Source organism: Bubalus kerabau, chromosome 18 (assembly GCF_029407905.1).
Source record: "Bubalus kerabau isolate K-KA32 ecotype Philippines breed swamp buffalo chromosome 18, PCC_UOA_SB_1v2, whole genome shotgun sequence".
NCBI lineage: Eukaryota > Metazoa > Chordata > Mammalia > Artiodactyla > Bovidae > Bubalus > Bubalus kerabau.
In genome coordinates this window covers 2050158-2067839 of record NC_073641.1, presented here as the reverse complement: position 1 = coordinate 2067839, position 17682 = coordinate 2050158, and the positions used below count along the sequence as shown (strand labels likewise).

The 17682-nt window shown below is 50.8% G+C and overlaps 1 pseudogene; it reads left to right on the top strand.

Annotated features, from left to right (window-relative positions):
* The first annotated feature begins 271 nt into the window (after positions 1-271).
* LOC129633462 (uncharacterized) lies at positions 272-390 on the top strand (annotated as a pseudogene).
* The last annotated feature ends 17292 nt before the right edge of the window (positions 391-17682 follow it).

Here is a 17682-nt window from a genome sequence, read left to right as displayed (position 1 = left end):
ACATATGAGATGCTGGCAGAAATAATCCATAAACTTGAAGATGAATTCATAGAAATCAATGTAAAAATAAAGAGAAAAAAATGTTGAGGGAAAATGATCTAAGGCATCCATTCATTACACCATCGAGTATGGAAGGAGAGAGACTCTCAGAAAGCAGGGAGAGAAAGGGGAGGGAGTAAAATTACTTGTAGACGGAATGGCTGACCGGCAGGTCAGAGCGAAAGGGAGGCGCAGCGCAGGGCTCTTAGGGCGCCCCGCGGCAGCCGCGTCCGTCTCAGGCCTTATTGGCCTGAAGGCGCCCGATCTCGTTTGATCTCGGAAGCTAAGCAGGGTCGGGCCTGGTTCTTATTTGGATGGGAGACCGCCTGGGAATACCGGGTGCTGTAGGCTCTTTGCCTTCCCTCTCCTTTAGCCCCCGCCCCCACGTCCCAACTCTTGGGCTCCCGCACCCCAACCCCTCCTGGGGGTGGGTGGCCAGGGCACCGACTCCCGCTGCAGACCTGGGGTGCCTCCGCGCGGCCCTCGAGCCGCTCCGCATTTGGCTTCCAAGAAACCAGACGACCGTCCCGCGGGTCTCCGTCTGGGGCTCCCTTGGCGTGCCTCAGGCAATCCCCGGGGGGCTGCACCAGCTCCAGCCCCAGCCCCAGACCCAGCCCTACCCCCAGCCCCACCCCCAGCCCCACCCCCCCATCCTCGCAGGCGAACGCCCGAGCTCGCGCGCATCTGCGTGCACACACAGATATATGTGCACAGACGGTGCATGTATCTTGTTCAGTTATACTTTTGGTGGATATGTGCCTGGGAGTGGGACTGCTGAATCATATGGTACTTCTAGGTTTAGATCCTTCAGGAACCTCCATACTCTTTTCCATAGTGGCTCTACCAACTCACATTCCTACTAACGGTGGAGGCGAGTTCCCTTTTCTGCACATCCTCTCCAGCATTTGTTATCTACAGACTTTTCCATGAGGACCATTCTGACTAATGTGACGTGGTACCTCGTTGTAGTTTGGAGTTGAGTCTGTCCAATCATGAGTGATGTGGAGCAAGATGACCTTTTTTAAATGCAGATGCAATTCTATCACCTCCCTGCTCCAACTGCTCTTGTATTTTCCCATCATAGTGAAGATATGACCAAATCCCTTCATTGCTTGGTCCCCACTTTCTTCTCTGATTTCTTTTCACTGGAATGCCCTCTGCACTCTTTTGGTTCCATCCCATAGGGCATTTTTCATTTCTTGAATGTACTAAGGTTCCCTTGTCACGTAGCCTTCCAAGATGCTATTTTACCTGCCTGAAATTCTTCCTGCATCTCAACCCTGGTTTACGTTGGTTCAACCTATGGATCTCAACTCAATTATTAGTCTGAAAAGCCTTCTCTGACACCCAGTTTTTGGTGAGGGAAGAGGCCCCTATAGAAGTTCTCAAAGGATCTGCCTGTTATTTATCATTAGATTAGTCTCAGGGAAAGAAGGAACTGTGTGTCTTCTTCTCTCAGGATTCTATTTCCAGAAACATATTACATGCCTACTAGCTCATAGTAGGTGCTCAATATTTATTCAGTGTGTGAAAGACAGAAAAGTTCTGTGAAGCCTCAACTTTTCACTTGGCTCAGCACTTTTGATCTCTTTGTATCTTTGTCCATCCAGTTCTTTTCTTTCTTCTGTTGATGTGCACACTATATTCAAGGCACGATCTAAGGCATGAAGACATATCAATAAATATAGGTTCTTGCTTTCCAGGAACTCGTACATCATATTTCTATAATTCAGGGCTTTTTCTTTAATGCTCTAGAACAATGTGAACTTTTAGTATTATCCATTTTCATTTCAAAGAAAGATCATTTTACTTACATAGCAAAGGTGGAGACCTTCCAACTTTCAGTCCAATACTTATACCTTTACCATTTCAGGCAAGTCTTGTGGTTCCTTCTGGAGGTGTGTGGCTCTTCCAGAAATGTGAAGATCTTCCATAGTCCTCAGACTTTGGTGTCATTTGAAATCATCAAGAAAGTTTCCAGGTATAGGTTCCAGACCACCACCTCAAAGAGTCAGTAGCGAATGGAGTGGATTCCAGGAATATGCATTGTTAACCAGCATCACTGGTGATTCTGTTGCTACAGACTCAATGCAGTGGGCAGGGCCTGGACTGCCCACTGGGTCTGATGTGGAATGGAAAGAAGGGCTTCCCCCCTCCACTGTTTCTAGCCTTGTGACTAGAAACGGTCCCCAAACAAAAATCAGACAAACAAGATAATCCCAGATGGTAGTCCATGAGATGAAGGAACTAAGCAGCTGGTTGAGATGGAGCCAAGGGGAAAGGTTGCTCTTTTTTTCTCCACCTCTACTCCTTTCTTCCTTGATGCCTTAGTGATTCTTCGTGGAGATTTGAAATAAAGTTCACAAGAATCATATTTGTCGAATAAAGATTTTGCATTGAACCAACTCTAAAAAATGAAGAAAGTTTCACCTGCCACATGTTTCTTTTAAAAAGTCAATTGCTTTTCAACTCTGGGGTTTCTCCATTGCCTTGTTCAAGTAGCCTTAATCGGAAAAATAAAATATAACTAAATAAAGATTTAAATATACCAACAAAGGAAAGCTTCCGTTTCTTAAATCATCTTTCCACTTAGTAGAACACTAGCTCTTTTCTTTGTGTTTTGACTAGGCAATTAGTTGTATCGTGGCTCAGATGGGAAGGCATCCGCCTGCAGGAGACTCAGGTTTGATCCCTGGGTCGGGAAGATCCCCTGGAGAAAGAAATGGCAACCCACTCCAGTATTCTTGACTGGGAAATGCCACGGACAGAGGAGCCTGACGGGCCACAGTCCATGGGTAGCATAAAAGTTGGCCACAACTGAGCAACTAAGAGCAGAAGTATTTCCAAGGGCCACATTCAAGAAATTTGGAACTCTTGCTTGACTCCCTCATGTTGACCATGTTGACTAGGCAGCAGATAGCAGCTGATTCATCTGTACAATTAAAAAAGAATGTGTCATTCTGTTCTATACTTTTCTGTACTGTAGGAAGAGACTGTACAGAGCAGATGTCTGGACTTGTACAGGACTTTCGGTCCTTTAGAGGATTACAGTGGCACCATCAATGCTTGCCAGAGGTGGCAGGAAGGCGGCCCTGAAAGTTTGAGTCCAGACATGTCCAGTGTTTTAGGATATATCAGATGAGTCAGAGTGCATTTACCCTTCACTATGTCTCCATAGAAAGTTGCTTTGGGTTTGGAGGTACACACACACACAAACACACACACACACACCCTGCCGCCGAGACAGGTCAAGAGCTAGAAACCACAGGTAAGGGAGATGGAGAAAGAGGGAGAGAGAGACAGCAAGAGGACACGCAAGCTTCCCAACCCCCGGCCTCCACACCCTCCCTCTCCACTCTGGGTATCCACCCGGCCCCAAGTCGACCCGACCCCACCCTCACCCACCGACACACTCACACACACTCTCACACACTCACCCTCTGGCCTGGGGGTGGGGGCTGGGTCTCGCCTTAGGTAGCCAGGCCGAAGGGGACCTTTGAGACCTCGGCTTCGAGGAAGTCTTGGGGTCCCCACGGGTGACCGCCAGCCCCAGGGCACCGCGTCCAGCCGGGGCCCGGCCCAAGGCTGACGCCCCCTCCCTTGGGGAAGCTGCTTCTTCCGCGTGGCCTTCCTCTGAGGTGCGTCACGGGCTGTGCCAGTGTGTCTGTCTCAGATCCGATGCCATCCTCTCTCCCCTGTCTGTCTCCTGTTTGCTGTCTCTCTGTCACTCGCTCTGTGTCTCCATCTGTCTCTGCCTCCCTGTGTGTGTGTGTGTGTGTGTGTGTGTGTGTGTGTGTGTGTGTGTGTGCACGCGCGTGCGCATGCGTCTGTCTGTCTGTCTGTCTGTATCTCCCTCTCGCAGTCTTGGAGTCTGTCTCTGAACTTTCATCTCTTTCTGCCTCTGTCTCTCCTGACACCCGGCGGCCCGTCCGTTCCTCTGGCCCCAGCCTCTCACAGGTGCTATGGCTCTGGCTGACGAGCTTGCGACGGCGGGCTGTCGACTGTCTGTGTGTCTGTCCGTGTGACTGCCTGTCGCTCGTTTGCTCTCTCAGGAAGGTTGTGTGCTTGTCCGGAGGCGTGGGGGAAAGTGGGGGGGGGGGCCTCGGTAGGGCGAAGGGGCGGGACTGAGGCGCTCGGGAGGACTGCGCCTCCGTGGCTCCCGGTGGGTTTGGGCACCGAGCAGGTGTCCGGCAGGATGGGCGCTCAGGGCCCTGGCTGGGCTGCGCCTAGGCCCACAGGAGGCTCAGAGGCCCGCGGGCCGCGGGGGAGCGGGTGGCGGCGGGTCCGAAAGCCAGACACCTCTGGGCTGCACGGCCCTGAGCAGCGAACGGGATCCGGGGAGGCCCGGTTCGCCGAGCGCAGCCGGGCCTGGAGAGGCCCGGGGTGGGAGGGCACCGAGACCTCCGCGCCCCTCAGTCCACCCCCCAGGCCCCGCACGCACGCACGCACGCCCGGCATGCCGCTGGGGGTCCTGGAAGCCCTCCGGGCTGCCGAACCTGGCCAGGCGTTTGCTGGCCGCGGGGCGGCGGTGTTCGGGGGCGTGGCGGCATTGGCAGGCCGGAGTCTGGTCGCGGGTCCTTCGGCTCAGGTACAGCGCGCGCCCCCGTGGAGAGGTGCGGCCGGCTGGCCCGACCGGCAGGTCAGAGCGAAAGGGAGGCGCAGCGCAGGGCTCTTAGGGCGCCCGGCGGCAGCCGCCTCCGTCTACGGCCATACCACCCTGAACGCGCCTGATCTCGTCTGATCTCGAGGGCTCACATTTGATGGTGGGCTTGTCATCTCGTACCTCTTTCTCGTAAAGCTGGCAGCTGAGGGAATGAGGGAAGTGTAAAATTGAATAACAATAGACTATGTGGAATTTGTGAATCTGGAGCTCTGTGAATCCGTAGGTCTAAGGAGAGACTGGCAGCTGCCGATGTGGAGTATCTGTCCCCATGACCACGTTTACGTTATCAAATGTGCCATTGACCGCCCTCCCCCCACCCCAGGGGGCAGGGACCCCCACGTGGCAGCCTCCAGGCTCGCTCTCTCCAGCTCATCCACCCTCTACAAGTTTCCCCAGACCCTCAGTAGGAGTGGGCACTGCTGCGGGTGTGCGTTGTGTGTCCTCGTGCCCCATGTGACGTTGCACGACTAACCGCACTCTGTGTTTGCACCCTTCCTCCCGCGCTCATGGGACCAGGCAGCGTGGCGGGAACGCAGGGGCTGGATTCTGCTACAGTCAGGACTTGCTCCTGATGTGCTTCGGGGTGAGTACAGGCCGGCCTGGTCCTGCGGGGGCACGGAGCCCACGCCCCAGGGAGTGGAGGGTCAGCGGGTCTCCGGAGGTTAGCCTGGGAGAACCCTCACAGCAGAGAACGTGACCTTGGCGCCCCACTGCCGCCGGAGTGGTCAGAGCATGGCCAAGGCCCCTCGCATAGGGACGCGTGGGTATCCCTCCCACAGCGGCAGTGCTGCCGGCCACGCCCTGCGTGCACGTTCTCGGAGGGAACAGGGCCCAGACCGTCAGGGTTCACGAGGCTGCCCTGCCCTGGACCTCTCCGTGCAGAGGCCAGCATTTCACACGGAGGTGCACCGGCATCTGGGGCTCGGCGGCCACTAAGGGGCCACCCTCCCTTGCAGGTGCTGCTCTGGGTGGTCCTCTGGTGGGTCCGGCCCTAGGGCCCAGCCCTGCTCGAGCAACTCTGAGGGCAGGAGGCTGTCTGCTCTGTCCTGTTCACATCTCAGCTAGAAAGCTGGATTGGGCTTTTGAGGGTTTTTTTTTACCAGCAGCTTTTAGCTATATGTCAGAATAAAGTCAGCCACCGAGTTCTCTCCTTGATCTGCTTGGTCCTCCATGTTTCTCTGAATTCTCAAAGCAGCTGAAGCCCCAAATGGGGTAGGGGGTGGGGGTGTCAGGAGGGGCAGGGGCTGGGGCACCAGCTGCCAACCCAGGACTGACTTTTCTGTGTGTTTGTTTCCAGTTTACCTGCACGAATTCTCCAGATGTTTATACAGCATCCAGTATACAACAAAGACTACATTTTGAACTCGATGTCATCTTTACTCTGTTAATACTTGTTACATGGATCCGAAGATATTACAGGGTTTTTAATTAGTGAAAAATTCATGAAGACCATAGAGAAAAAATATTTTAGAATTTAATGTTTCTGATATTTATGTAAACTTATGACTTCATTTATAGAATTACTTCCTTTTTCTTGTATATTCAGGCTATGAATATCCTTTCAGATCCATTCATGTTCTGATACCTGATTTCGGTCTTTCAAATGAATGTACTGTAGTGCTTGTCTGTATAAATCCTATGAACAAACACAGGGCTTTTGTAAATGATGCATTTATTGTCATTATTCTTGTTTAACTTTTCAATGTTAAACCATGAGAGAAGGGGTTTTCCTGCGATGGTAAAATCATCATGACACGGTGTGCATTATTATCCTTCCAGAATGTAACCAAGCTCTCCAACAATCACTCTGAAATAAGCAAACTTAATTTCAACCAATTGTTGTTGGATGTTAACGACTGGCCTAAACTGTACTTTTTCTAGCAAGAAATGGTTTTTGTCCACAGCGTGAAGTGATTTAAAAGTACTGGGTGTTAAATGTGAGCTTCTAATGAAATTTGGGCTGAAAGGATGCCTAGAAGACGACTATGAAGATCTCACCTGTAACCTAGTCTCTGTGGACCCAGATCCCTCCTCTCCCGTGAGACTCTTTGGGGACCAATTGCGATGCCCTGCACCTGCTGCAGAGCCATCGAGCTGGACAGTGAAGGTGCCACTTCCCAGACAGACAGGGTAGTGCAGCTCTGACAAAGGCCTTATTTTTATGTAAATCATCTTTTTACATGTTTGTAAACATGTGTAAAGAATGGACCTAGGCGTACATTTTTAGATTGTGATGACATAGCCATTCTGGATTGTATAAATAGCAAATGTAATCTTTACTTTTTCAGCAGCACATTAAAAAAGCCAGCAAGAGATGCGTTCAGGTCACAGTGTGATATTTATTATGCAGCTGGTATCTTGGTAGACAGAGACAGCATGTCTCTTTACATGTGGGTTCCACCTTTAATTTACTTGTACAATTCATTGTTATCATTCTATTTTCCTATTAATCTTTTGTGAACTTCCCGAATATGTGACAAAGTATGTACAGTCTACTTTTGAACTATTTTTATCACAGTATTATTTATTGCTTTCTTTCAATCAAGTACTGAAGCAAAATTTCCCAGGGCCAATAAAGAGTGCCGAGGGTAAGCTGTACTCTCACTGAGAACAGACCAGAGCTGGTAATGGGAGCCCGTGTCATCACACGGACATTCTCTTAAGAGAAACGGACGGATGCAATGGAAAGGCCAGAAGGCGGAAGCATAGGTGTCCCTAGAGGGCGCCCGACGGTGTGTTCATTCCCTTGGCTCCGGAGACAAGAGGCTCCATCACTTCAGCATCTGCGGGGACAGGGCCCCTCTGCTGCTGAGGCGTGGGCAGCGGGCCGAGGGTGGGAACAAAGTGCAGGTGTCGAGGCTCGCCATCGGTCACAGGGCGGGGTGTCCGAGGGCAACCTTGACGGGGACCCGAATGATGCACCCTAGTCCAGCATCAGGTCCTCCCTCAGCATCAGACCCTAGTCCAGCATCAGACCCCAGTCCAGCATCAGATCCCAGTCCAGCGTCACGGCCCTAGTCCAGCATCAGGCCCTCCCCCACCCTCAGACCCTCCCCCCACCTCCGACCCTTCCCCAGTATCAGGCCCCCCACCTCCAGTATGAGGTGTGGCAGCCCTAACTTGTCTGGTACTCCTGAGCACACTCAGGCAGCCCCAGAGCAGCAGGACAATAGCTCTGGCAGGAGGTGCATCTTTAGGAATCACCTGTGGAGCAGCAGCAGCTGGCGTTTGTTTCAGGTCAAGGAGAGACAAAGAAAAGGCACTTGTGCAGGAGGCAGTGGAGGTTGTGTGCACGTTCCCCAGCTCTGCTTCCTCCCCGTAGGAGCTTTGCTCTCCTGCTCTCTCACAGGCCCCAGGGTGGTGTCCTTCCAGATTCACGGTCTCCTTGATATCTCAAGCCCAAGTCCTGAGTTGCGTCCCAGTCCGGTGTGGCAGAGGGCTGGGAACACCCAAGCTCAAGGGCTGAAAGGATCCCAGGGGGACAGCCGGGCCCCAGCAAGTGGCAGGGCAGGGGATGAGGGTGGCCGCCCACAGAGGGCCCCGGAGCAGCACTGGAAGGAGAGCGGTGATGCCTGAGCTCACTCGGGGACGCTGCCCGGCCTGGCACTCAGAGATGTTACTGCCAGCAGCTCTGGGGATGCAGGAAGCCCGGTGAGTGACACCACGCCACCCAGGCCGTGTGGTGGGCACTGCTGACCATGGCCTCGGTTTTCATTCTGGTTCCAGCTGTCCCTCCAAGGGCTGACGGGCTCCTCTTCCGAATGGCACAGATATTTCGCTGTTGTCGCTCATCGTGTGTTTTCCTCTTTACAACCTGTGCTTGCTGCTCTTGCAGTTTAACTTAGGAGCGGCCCTTATGTTCTGCGTTTCTAGTTGTCAGCATTCACTGGGGCTTTCCAGGTGGCGCTAGGGGTAAAGATCCTGCCTGCCAATGCAATAGATAACGAGAGATGTGGGTTCGATCCCTGGGTTGAGAAGATGCCCTGGAAGAGAGCATGGCAACCCACTCCAGTCTTCTTGCCTGGAGAATCCCATGGACAGAGGAGCTAGCGGGCTACAGTCCATGGGGTCGCAGAGTCAGACACGACTGAAGCGGGTTAGCACACACTCAGGTTTCAGTTCAGTCGCTCAGTTGTGTCCGACTCTTGTCACTCCTTGGATTGCAGCACTCCAGGCTTTCCTGTCCTTCACTATCTCCTGGAGTTTGCTCCAACTCATGTCCATTGAACCATTATGCCATAGAGCCATCTCATTCCTGTTTCATCCACGAGAGAGGTGGCTGGGGCTCGGCAAAGTGCCTGGTCCCACTGGGTGGGTGTGAACCTGCCCTCACCGCTCCCTAACCACGTGACTGTCACTGTGTCCTCCTCTGTGAATCGGGAGGGGGCAGCACCTGCTTGCTAAGAGGCACACACAGCATCTGGTACATAATCAATGCACCATCCATCTCAGCATTGTATTTACTAATAATAGGGATAGCATTTAATAATCTGCTCCTTTTTCTCTCTTGTCACTTAGCTGTGCTCCAGACCACATCTGCTTTACTTACCCCTGTACATCCCACACCCAGCACAAACAAGACTCAACAAATTTGTGGCTGAAGAGGCAGGAACATACGCTGTCTGTCCTCAAGGAGAGGAAGCTGAGTGATATGGGGGCCTGATGATAACCCTGTGTGATGAGGGGACCCCAGGAGGACCTGTGTGGCTGTGGGGTGGGGTGGGGGCATGGGCAGAACCCCTGATGAGCTCCTGGGGATGGGGAAGGTGGCAGGAAGGAGGGCGGGCTGTTCCTGGTGGGGTGTCCACAGATTGTACCTCACCCCTCACTGAGGACCACTTAGGCCGTTTCCAAACACATGTCACTGCTAGGATGAAACAATCATTGCCCAGCTCCTACTCAATCAATTGCGTAGAATATGTTTCTAGCACTGGAGTACAATCATCTGCTTTATTCATTCCATGCTCCATTCATCCACCCATCCAGCCAGCCATCTGTTCATCCATCCACCACTCACTAATCCATCCATCCATCCACCCAACCATCCACTCATTAACTCAGCCGATCATCTCAGACCCATTGAGAAGACAGACGCCTCCTCCACTCCTGCTCCCAGGAGGACCCCCAGCGTGATTGACAGGAGCCTCGTGGGGACGACGGGGGAGACACAGAAGGGAGATGCCTGCAGGCCCTCCTCCCTCTGAACGGTGAAGCACCCACCTGGTCCTAACGCCTCCTTGCTGGGGTGTTCAGGCCGGCCCTTTTCCTTCTTGCGAAACAAGCGGCTGATGGAGGACTTGATGCCCTTCTTCTTTGGGGCTTTGTGCAGCGAGCCCTGGCTGCTGGTGCTGCTGCTGGGGTTGTTCCCGGGGCTGTCCTGAGAGCCTGTGGAGCTTCGGGGAGAGAAAACGACCTTTAACTGGCACCCTTGTGCAAACACACACCCCTCCACAAGAGCTACTGATAGAAACGGGCACCCAGCAACACCCGCGCCTCAACCTCGCAGCTGACAGTTGGAGTCTCCTTCACCAACCACACTCCACACAAGCAATGCAGGCTCCCGGCGTCAGACAACCGCACTGGGAAGCTGAGATTCTCTGCCTCGAGCTCTCCCGCGAGGAGGGCTTGACTCCAGGCCAGCTGGTGCAGAGGGCGCTCTGACCCTCCCTTAGGGTCGCTGCTCGGCAGGTGACGACGCTCCAGGAGAAGACGAGCTCCCCTGCTCTGGGTAGATCCCCCCGCCTCCCACAGGGTAACCATCCCCGGCCGTGGCAGGAGAGCGACGGTCACCGTGCAGGGCCGCTGGTCAGGTGACCGACCACATGTGCCCTCCATCGAGTGCTGCCTGGCTCAGGACAGGAGCTCAGCAAGTGGTGGTCTGAATGAGGACAGTGTCAGTCACAGGAGGGGACAGGGTCTCCTGAGAGGAGACCCCTGCAGGAAAGGGAGGGACCCTCAAGAGCGAACCCGAGAGGCACGGGGCCGTCACCGTCAGGAACGTGCCCCAGGCCGGGCAGACCTCTACCAAGAGCAGGAAGAAAGCTCCCACAGGAGTCAATCTGTAGAGATGGACGTTTTCTAAAATCACTGAGGTCACTGAGCTCTTCTTCCCCAGCACCTGAAGTTCACCACTAAACACAGGCACCGAACTCAGTGGTATTCCTTTAAAATCATCCTTGCAACTCTTTCAAGACAAGAGGCGCAGGGCTCCTGAAACTGACGACGCACACACAGGCCGCTTACTTGTGGGCGTCCCCGAGGTCCTCGTGGGTGGCTGTGCGCAGCGCCCCCGTGTGCAGGCGGCCCAGCCGAAGGGACCGCGGCCAGGCGAGGGTCGAGGGTTCACATCTGATGGCGGTCTTGTCATCTTCTACCTCTTCCCGTAAAGCTGGCAGCTGAGGGAGTGAGCTAAGTGTCAAATTGGCTAACAATAGACTGTTCTGAAAAAGGCAATCACACAGGCTTTACATTATAACCAGAAACTTATTTGAAAATCTATTAGCTATGCTTTCCCCCAAGTACAAAAAAACCCTTGTTATAGCTTAATGCCATCTTAAAGGACTGTCTTGTTCAAAAAAAGTGGGGCTATGGGGCAGCGAGAGCATCTGACTGAGTGCAGAGACCCTGGACGGGAGCCTCCCTGCAGCCGGCCTCGGCCCTCCCTGGAATCCAGCGACCAGATGGCCCTGCGGGGCAGGACAGCAGAGTGATGCTGGCACCGTGGATCCTGCACGGCATGAACTGCCCTGATGACAGGACTGTGCTCATCGCCAGATGCTGCTCAGAAGCACCACAGCTAGAGTACAAAACCTCTCAGCAAAGCCGTCCAGACCTTTCTGTTTGAAGGAGAAAAAGACACAGCTTGTGCCACCATCCAAGATCATTTGTAGTGATGATGCAGGTTACTGGAACCCATGACAACAAGAGAAACACAGAAAAGGTACCTAACCCCTCCACGCGAACACCATGTGCCTGGATCGTATTTCTCGGTAACATACAGACTGGGGACTACCCACTGAAGTACTTACACGCCGTTCGAGTGTCATTCGCTCACAGTGGTTTCCATAAGGCACCCCCAGGTCTTCACTAACAGATGATCTTGTATCACCCTAGAGCGGTGGGAGGTTCAAAAGGGAGGAGATATATGGATACCTATGGCTGATTCATGTTGAGGTTTGACAGAAAAGAAAATTCTGTAAAGCAATTATCTTTCAATTAAAAAATAAACTAATTAAAAAAAAAAAAAAGAAGAAGATGATCTCTCTTGGACTCCCAGCATTTCCGCTGGTCCTGGGTGTGAGGAAAGGAAAGACAGTGTGGGAACAGATTAACCCTGCAGGGTCCAAACAGGTCTCACTGATACATTTTGGTGTGTGGCTAAACCTGGGGAGGTTTTAGGAAACATGCATGGCATGTATTGTTATAAACAATGAGTGCGTTGTTTTAACCAACTAACCTGTGCCTTTTTGGTGGGATTCTGTAAAGAATACTGATCCCGTGCAGCCCCAGAGGAGCTTGGTGACAACAAAGTAACTTAGTGCAAAATACAGCTGAACTCATTTAACAGCAGCTGGATAAACTGGGCTCCCTCCCCTGAGCTCTGACAAGAACCCTCAGACAACAGAAGGCTACAAAGGCTAGAAATTTTCCACATGGAACTGAACAGGGATCAATCTCAAATTCAAGTTAAAATAAGCATTTATAAAAATCAGAAAACAACAACCAACAGAGCAGGGAAGTGACACACCTGGGTTGACTATGGACTCAGTGGAGACAAACACCTGCCTCGGAGTCAGGACCCAGGCCAGCCCCTTCCCCCGGGCCTCCTCCTGAGGAAGGCCTCTGGGTCTGCAGCCTGGCTGCCCTCCCCCAGGATGGGAGCTGCCCCACTGGTGCCACATGTGGCTAGGAAGGGCAGTGCCGTGTCCTCGCTGAACAGGAGGGCAAAGCAGGCCACAGAGCGGGCGAGCGGCACGCCCAGGTCACCAACCCCAGGGGGACGGCGCTGCTCTGCTGTGCCCAGCAGAAGGGCTCCCGGGCACTGAGCCGCCTGAACTGGAGCACGGCCACCCCAGTCCTGCGGGAAGGCCCAGGAGTGCTCGGCCAGCGGGCTGGGAGCAGGAGAGGGACAAGGAAGACCAGCCCTTGGGGCACTGGACTCCAACAACAGGGGCTCATCCAAGTGACCCGAGGGGAGAGGCAGAGAGCTCCCTCCTGATGCTCCCTCCATCAGGGATGCCGTGATGGACACGAGAGCCTCTGGAGGAAAGCAGGCTGGACAGCACCACGGTTAAGTGTCCAGGCTCTGATCAGACCAGTCCACACCACGCTGCTGGGTGTGAGAGCCTGGGCAGGGTGCCCGGCCTTGCTAAGCCTCAGTGTCTATGTCTGCTGAACGGGGATAGCAGTAGACTGGACCTCACCTGGGGATGAGATGACAGACTCGGAAAGCACGTGCCCGGCACACAGAGTCTCCTGCACACTGCTACCCACCATCATTAAATTGGCTTCCCGCAAATCTAACATCTATGGCTCTGATTCAGTCATTTCTTATATGAAAACACTAAGCGGAAATTCCATGGTGGTCCAAAGGTTAAGACTTGGCACTTTCACTGCCGGGACACTGGTCTGATCCCTGGTTGGGGAACTAAGATCCCATAAGCTGTGCAGCACGGCCAAAAACATAAGCACAGAAATTTTTAAAAATAATAAATAATACGATGTCTATTATAAACAAGCATGAGATGACCAGAAGGCCAACAAGTGGGAGAAAGGCACACTGTTACAATTGTCCCAACGAATGACCAATTTCCAACAGAACCATCAGCACATTTTAAGTGGTGGGTGAGTTTCATCACTTCCATTAAACCGTCAATTATTCACCAGGACATAACCACACAGTGTTCATTCACGTTAAACGATAAGGACTCTTCAATACTTCACAGAGAAACAAAGGCCTGCTAAATTACTCAATAGTTTACCTTTCGACGCTGCTTCCTTAAATCACTAGGCTGATAGATGCATGCAAAGAAATGAAGAGAAACCAGATTCATTGCGACTTGGAAGCTAAAATTTCAAGAATCCGTAGAGGCAAATACAGTAAAGCAAAAATGATGGCAAACATGTAAGTGACATGAAGATTTAGAGAAATGTGACTGGAAACAGAACATTTTTTTGACCACAGAAGTTAAATAAGCTATTCAAGATTTACTAGAGAAACACTATAAATTATTACTCAGGAAGATACCACTCTATTACAACATCATGATTTATTAAAGCACAGCATTCTGTACAACAAAGGGCCTTAACAGGTGTCTATTCTCAGCCAAATCTCTCTATAAGTTAGTTTCTCTTAATCAAAAACATGTTACACTTTAAATTAGTAATTTAACTGATGAGGAAGTTACCATAATACCTAGTTTAACATTGAACAAATCTAACCACCTCTTGGACATTCATGTAAAATCCTGACATAGAATTTGATTTAAAACTTCTCAAAATAAATTCATTAAAGCAAGTTCCCTGTGAAAATATGTAAGAATGAAAGCTAGCACAATAGCAGGTGCAGTCTTTACATTTTATTAACCATAGATGATACTTTTTTAACGAGTCTAATAGAGACATTAACTGTGCAAAAGCTGATGAGATTTACAGTCTTAAATACAAGCACCAACACAGAAAGGATATTGTGTCAGTTCAGTTCAGTTCAGTCACTCAGTCGTGTCCGACTCTTTGTGACCCCATGAATCGCAGCATGCCAGGACCCCCTGTCCATCACCAACTCCTGGAGTTCACTCAGACTCACATCCATCGAGTCAGTGATGCCATCCAGCCATCTCATCCTCTGTCGTCCCCTTCTCCTCCTGCCCCCAATTCCTCCCAGCATCAGAGTCTTTTCCAATAAGTCAACTCTTCACTTGAGGTGGCCAAAGTGCTGGAGTTTCAGCTTTAGCATCGGTCCTTCCAATCAACACCCAGGACTGATCTCCTTTAGAATGGACTGGTTGCATCTCCTTGCAGTCCAAGGGACTCACTCTCAAGAGTCTTCTCCAACACCACAGCTCAAAAGCATCAATCCTTTGATGCTCAGCTTTCTTCACAGTCCAACTTTCATATCCATACATGACAACTGGAAGAACCATAGCCTTGACTAGATGGACCTTTGTTGGCAAAGTAATGTCTCTGCTTTTGAATACGCTATCTACGTTGGTCATAACTTTGCTTCCAAGGAGTAAGCGCCTTTTAATTTCATGGCTGCAGTCACCATCTGCAGTGATTTTGGAGCCCCCCAAAATAAAGTCTGACACTGTTTCCCCATCTATTTCCTATGAAGTGATGGGACCAGATACCATGATCTTAGTTTTCTGAATGGTGAGCTTTCAGCCAACTTTTTCACTCTCCTCTTTCACTTTCATCAAGAGGCTTTCTAGTTCCTCTCCCTTTCTGCCTTAAGGGTGATGTTATCTGCATATCTAAAACTCTACTAATTCTACACTTAAGAGGATCATTTCTTTATGTAAGCACAATCTCATTTATGAATTATACATGATATGTAGTTTAGGATCCATCTACATACATTATGCTTATAACTGCATGCTGCTGCTGCTAAGTCGCTTCAGTCGTGTCCGACTCTGTGCGACCCCATGGACTGCAGCCTACCAGGTTCCTCCGTCCATGGGATTTTCCAGGCAAGAGTACTGGAGTGGGTTGCCATTGCCTTCTCCTGTAACTGCATAGTGATACACCAATTCAACTTACTGCTATGGGGGAAAAACACCATTTAATGAGACATGAAGACAAAGCACAAACCTGACTAAGGGGACACACGCTGTGGACCACAGCACGGCTATGACCAGAGCAAGTGAGGGGACGGGGGAGGGGAGATGGATGGGTAAACTACAGCCTCGGGGGCTGGGGGGGGATCTGGATTCATGACGACTAAGCAGACAACAGGATGAGAGAGGGAATCAAAACCAATGATGAAAGCAGACACACTGTCAGAGAACTCCAACAGCAAGGAAAACATGCAGAACTGTTCTTTTCCAAATATTCGGAAAGAAATCAAGCATGAAACCACAGAGAAATCGTCAAAGAATTTTAAATATCAACTAATTAGCCAATGATGCAAATTATAAAAACAGTGTGTCAAAAGACCACAAAATGGACTAGTTACCACTTCACAGGCCACTAAAATGATTCACGGTTAATTTAATTATAAGCTGACTAACAATGCAGCTAACATGCAATGGGTGGTAACAGAAAAAAGAGACAATACAAGTCCAGTTACAAAGCAGGATGTTGTACACGTGATTTCATGGGGTGAACAGCAATGCACTCACAACACCTAAGCTAAACACACAAGAAAGCTGGAACATGTGCTTTAGAGCCACACACTCTGTCACCAAAAGCCCTAGGTCGTCATCCCAGTTTTAGACTCGGAAAAGTGAGGCAGCCCGACGTCTTCCCTGGGGCCCTGGGGCCCTGGGCTTTTAACCTGGTTTCACACGCAGAGCTGGCCTGAGCGCGTGGCCAGGTCCATCAGTAAGCAGACCAATGTAGATTCTTGGTTTTGTTCCCACCGCATGCCCTGCACCCTGTAGCCAGGCATCCCCAGTGGAAAATGTGCTGTACGGCTTTCCCATGCCATGAGAGCTGCCTATGGTTACTTTCACGAAGCTGTCTGCTCCCTGAGAACAGAAACTTCCCTGCAGCTGCTGTGCCCTGCACAAGGCCAGGCCTAACGTTACAGAGGCAGGCTCTGGCTGAGTTCATGATGACGTGCTAAGTGGTGGTCCAAATATCAAGACTAATTTGTCGCTGTGCCATTGTGGAATGATTAAAGACGAGGCAGTTTAAAAACTTTTAGACCTCTGAGCGTAGCAAATGTACCTGATTTTCTTCTGGGTATAAAGAGAAAAAACAAAAAACAAACAAAAAACAGCATGCTGGGGGAGGGATGCGGCAGGGAGGAGGCAGTCACATACCAGAGTCATGATGCCCAACTGGTCTCCCTCCTGCGCCAGGCTCTGCTGCCTCCTTCTGGGCTTGGGCAGGGGCGGGCAGGAGCCAGCATGCGAGGAGGTGGGAAGCAGGTTGAGGGAGCTCACTGATTTAAAACGACGGAGGCTGCCTAAGCTCCCCCTGCCCTCCCTGCTCTCAGTCTCCTCGGCCCGCTGCTCCGTGTTCTCCTTCTCTTCTTCGATCAACCTAAAATAGAATAAAATGCGTCACCTGCCTTTGTCAGCAGAGGAACCTGTCTGGACAATAAATTTGTGTCATGATTAGCAAATTCCAGAAACAGTTGCTCAATTAACATCTCAGCCAAAAGGTTCTACCTTTCCTCTTTTGAATATTCTCAAACTTAGAATAACTTAGCCTTGAGTCTTACAAACTGGCCCTGACCATCCACGCTTGATTTCACTTATTTACTCTAACATTCTGAAGGGGCCCTGGTGGCAACTCTCTTTCCTGTGAAGAGATACCTCAAGTTGACAACCCTTGCCTCCCCTGCTCTCAGGGCAGAGATGCACGTCAAGTGCCTCAAGTCTTTTCCGCTGGGAATCAGGAACTCTGTATAATCAAAACAGCAATTCACAAACAAGCTGCAGTTTCTAAACACAAGTCTCCAGACCAGATGAAGTGCTGAGTTGATCTTTTTTTTTTTTTTTAAGGTTGTATACATACAAACGCATCACTTGATGAAGTTCTCCACCAGCTTTGTGTGAGTTCCTGGATTCATGTCAATGTGCTGCATTAACCTAGAATTCACAGTTTCTGCTCTTCTCCCCTAATGTGTGGTGGATGTTTTTATATAGCACTTTAAATATACGATTATGCAAATACAATGATTTTCAAATTAAAATACAAGATTCTTACAGGAAGTAAACTCCAGATTCACTTCAACTCATACATCTGGAAAGTTTTTCACTGTTGATAACAAGTTGATGGACAGAATTGACCGTTTACATCAAGTCAACTTG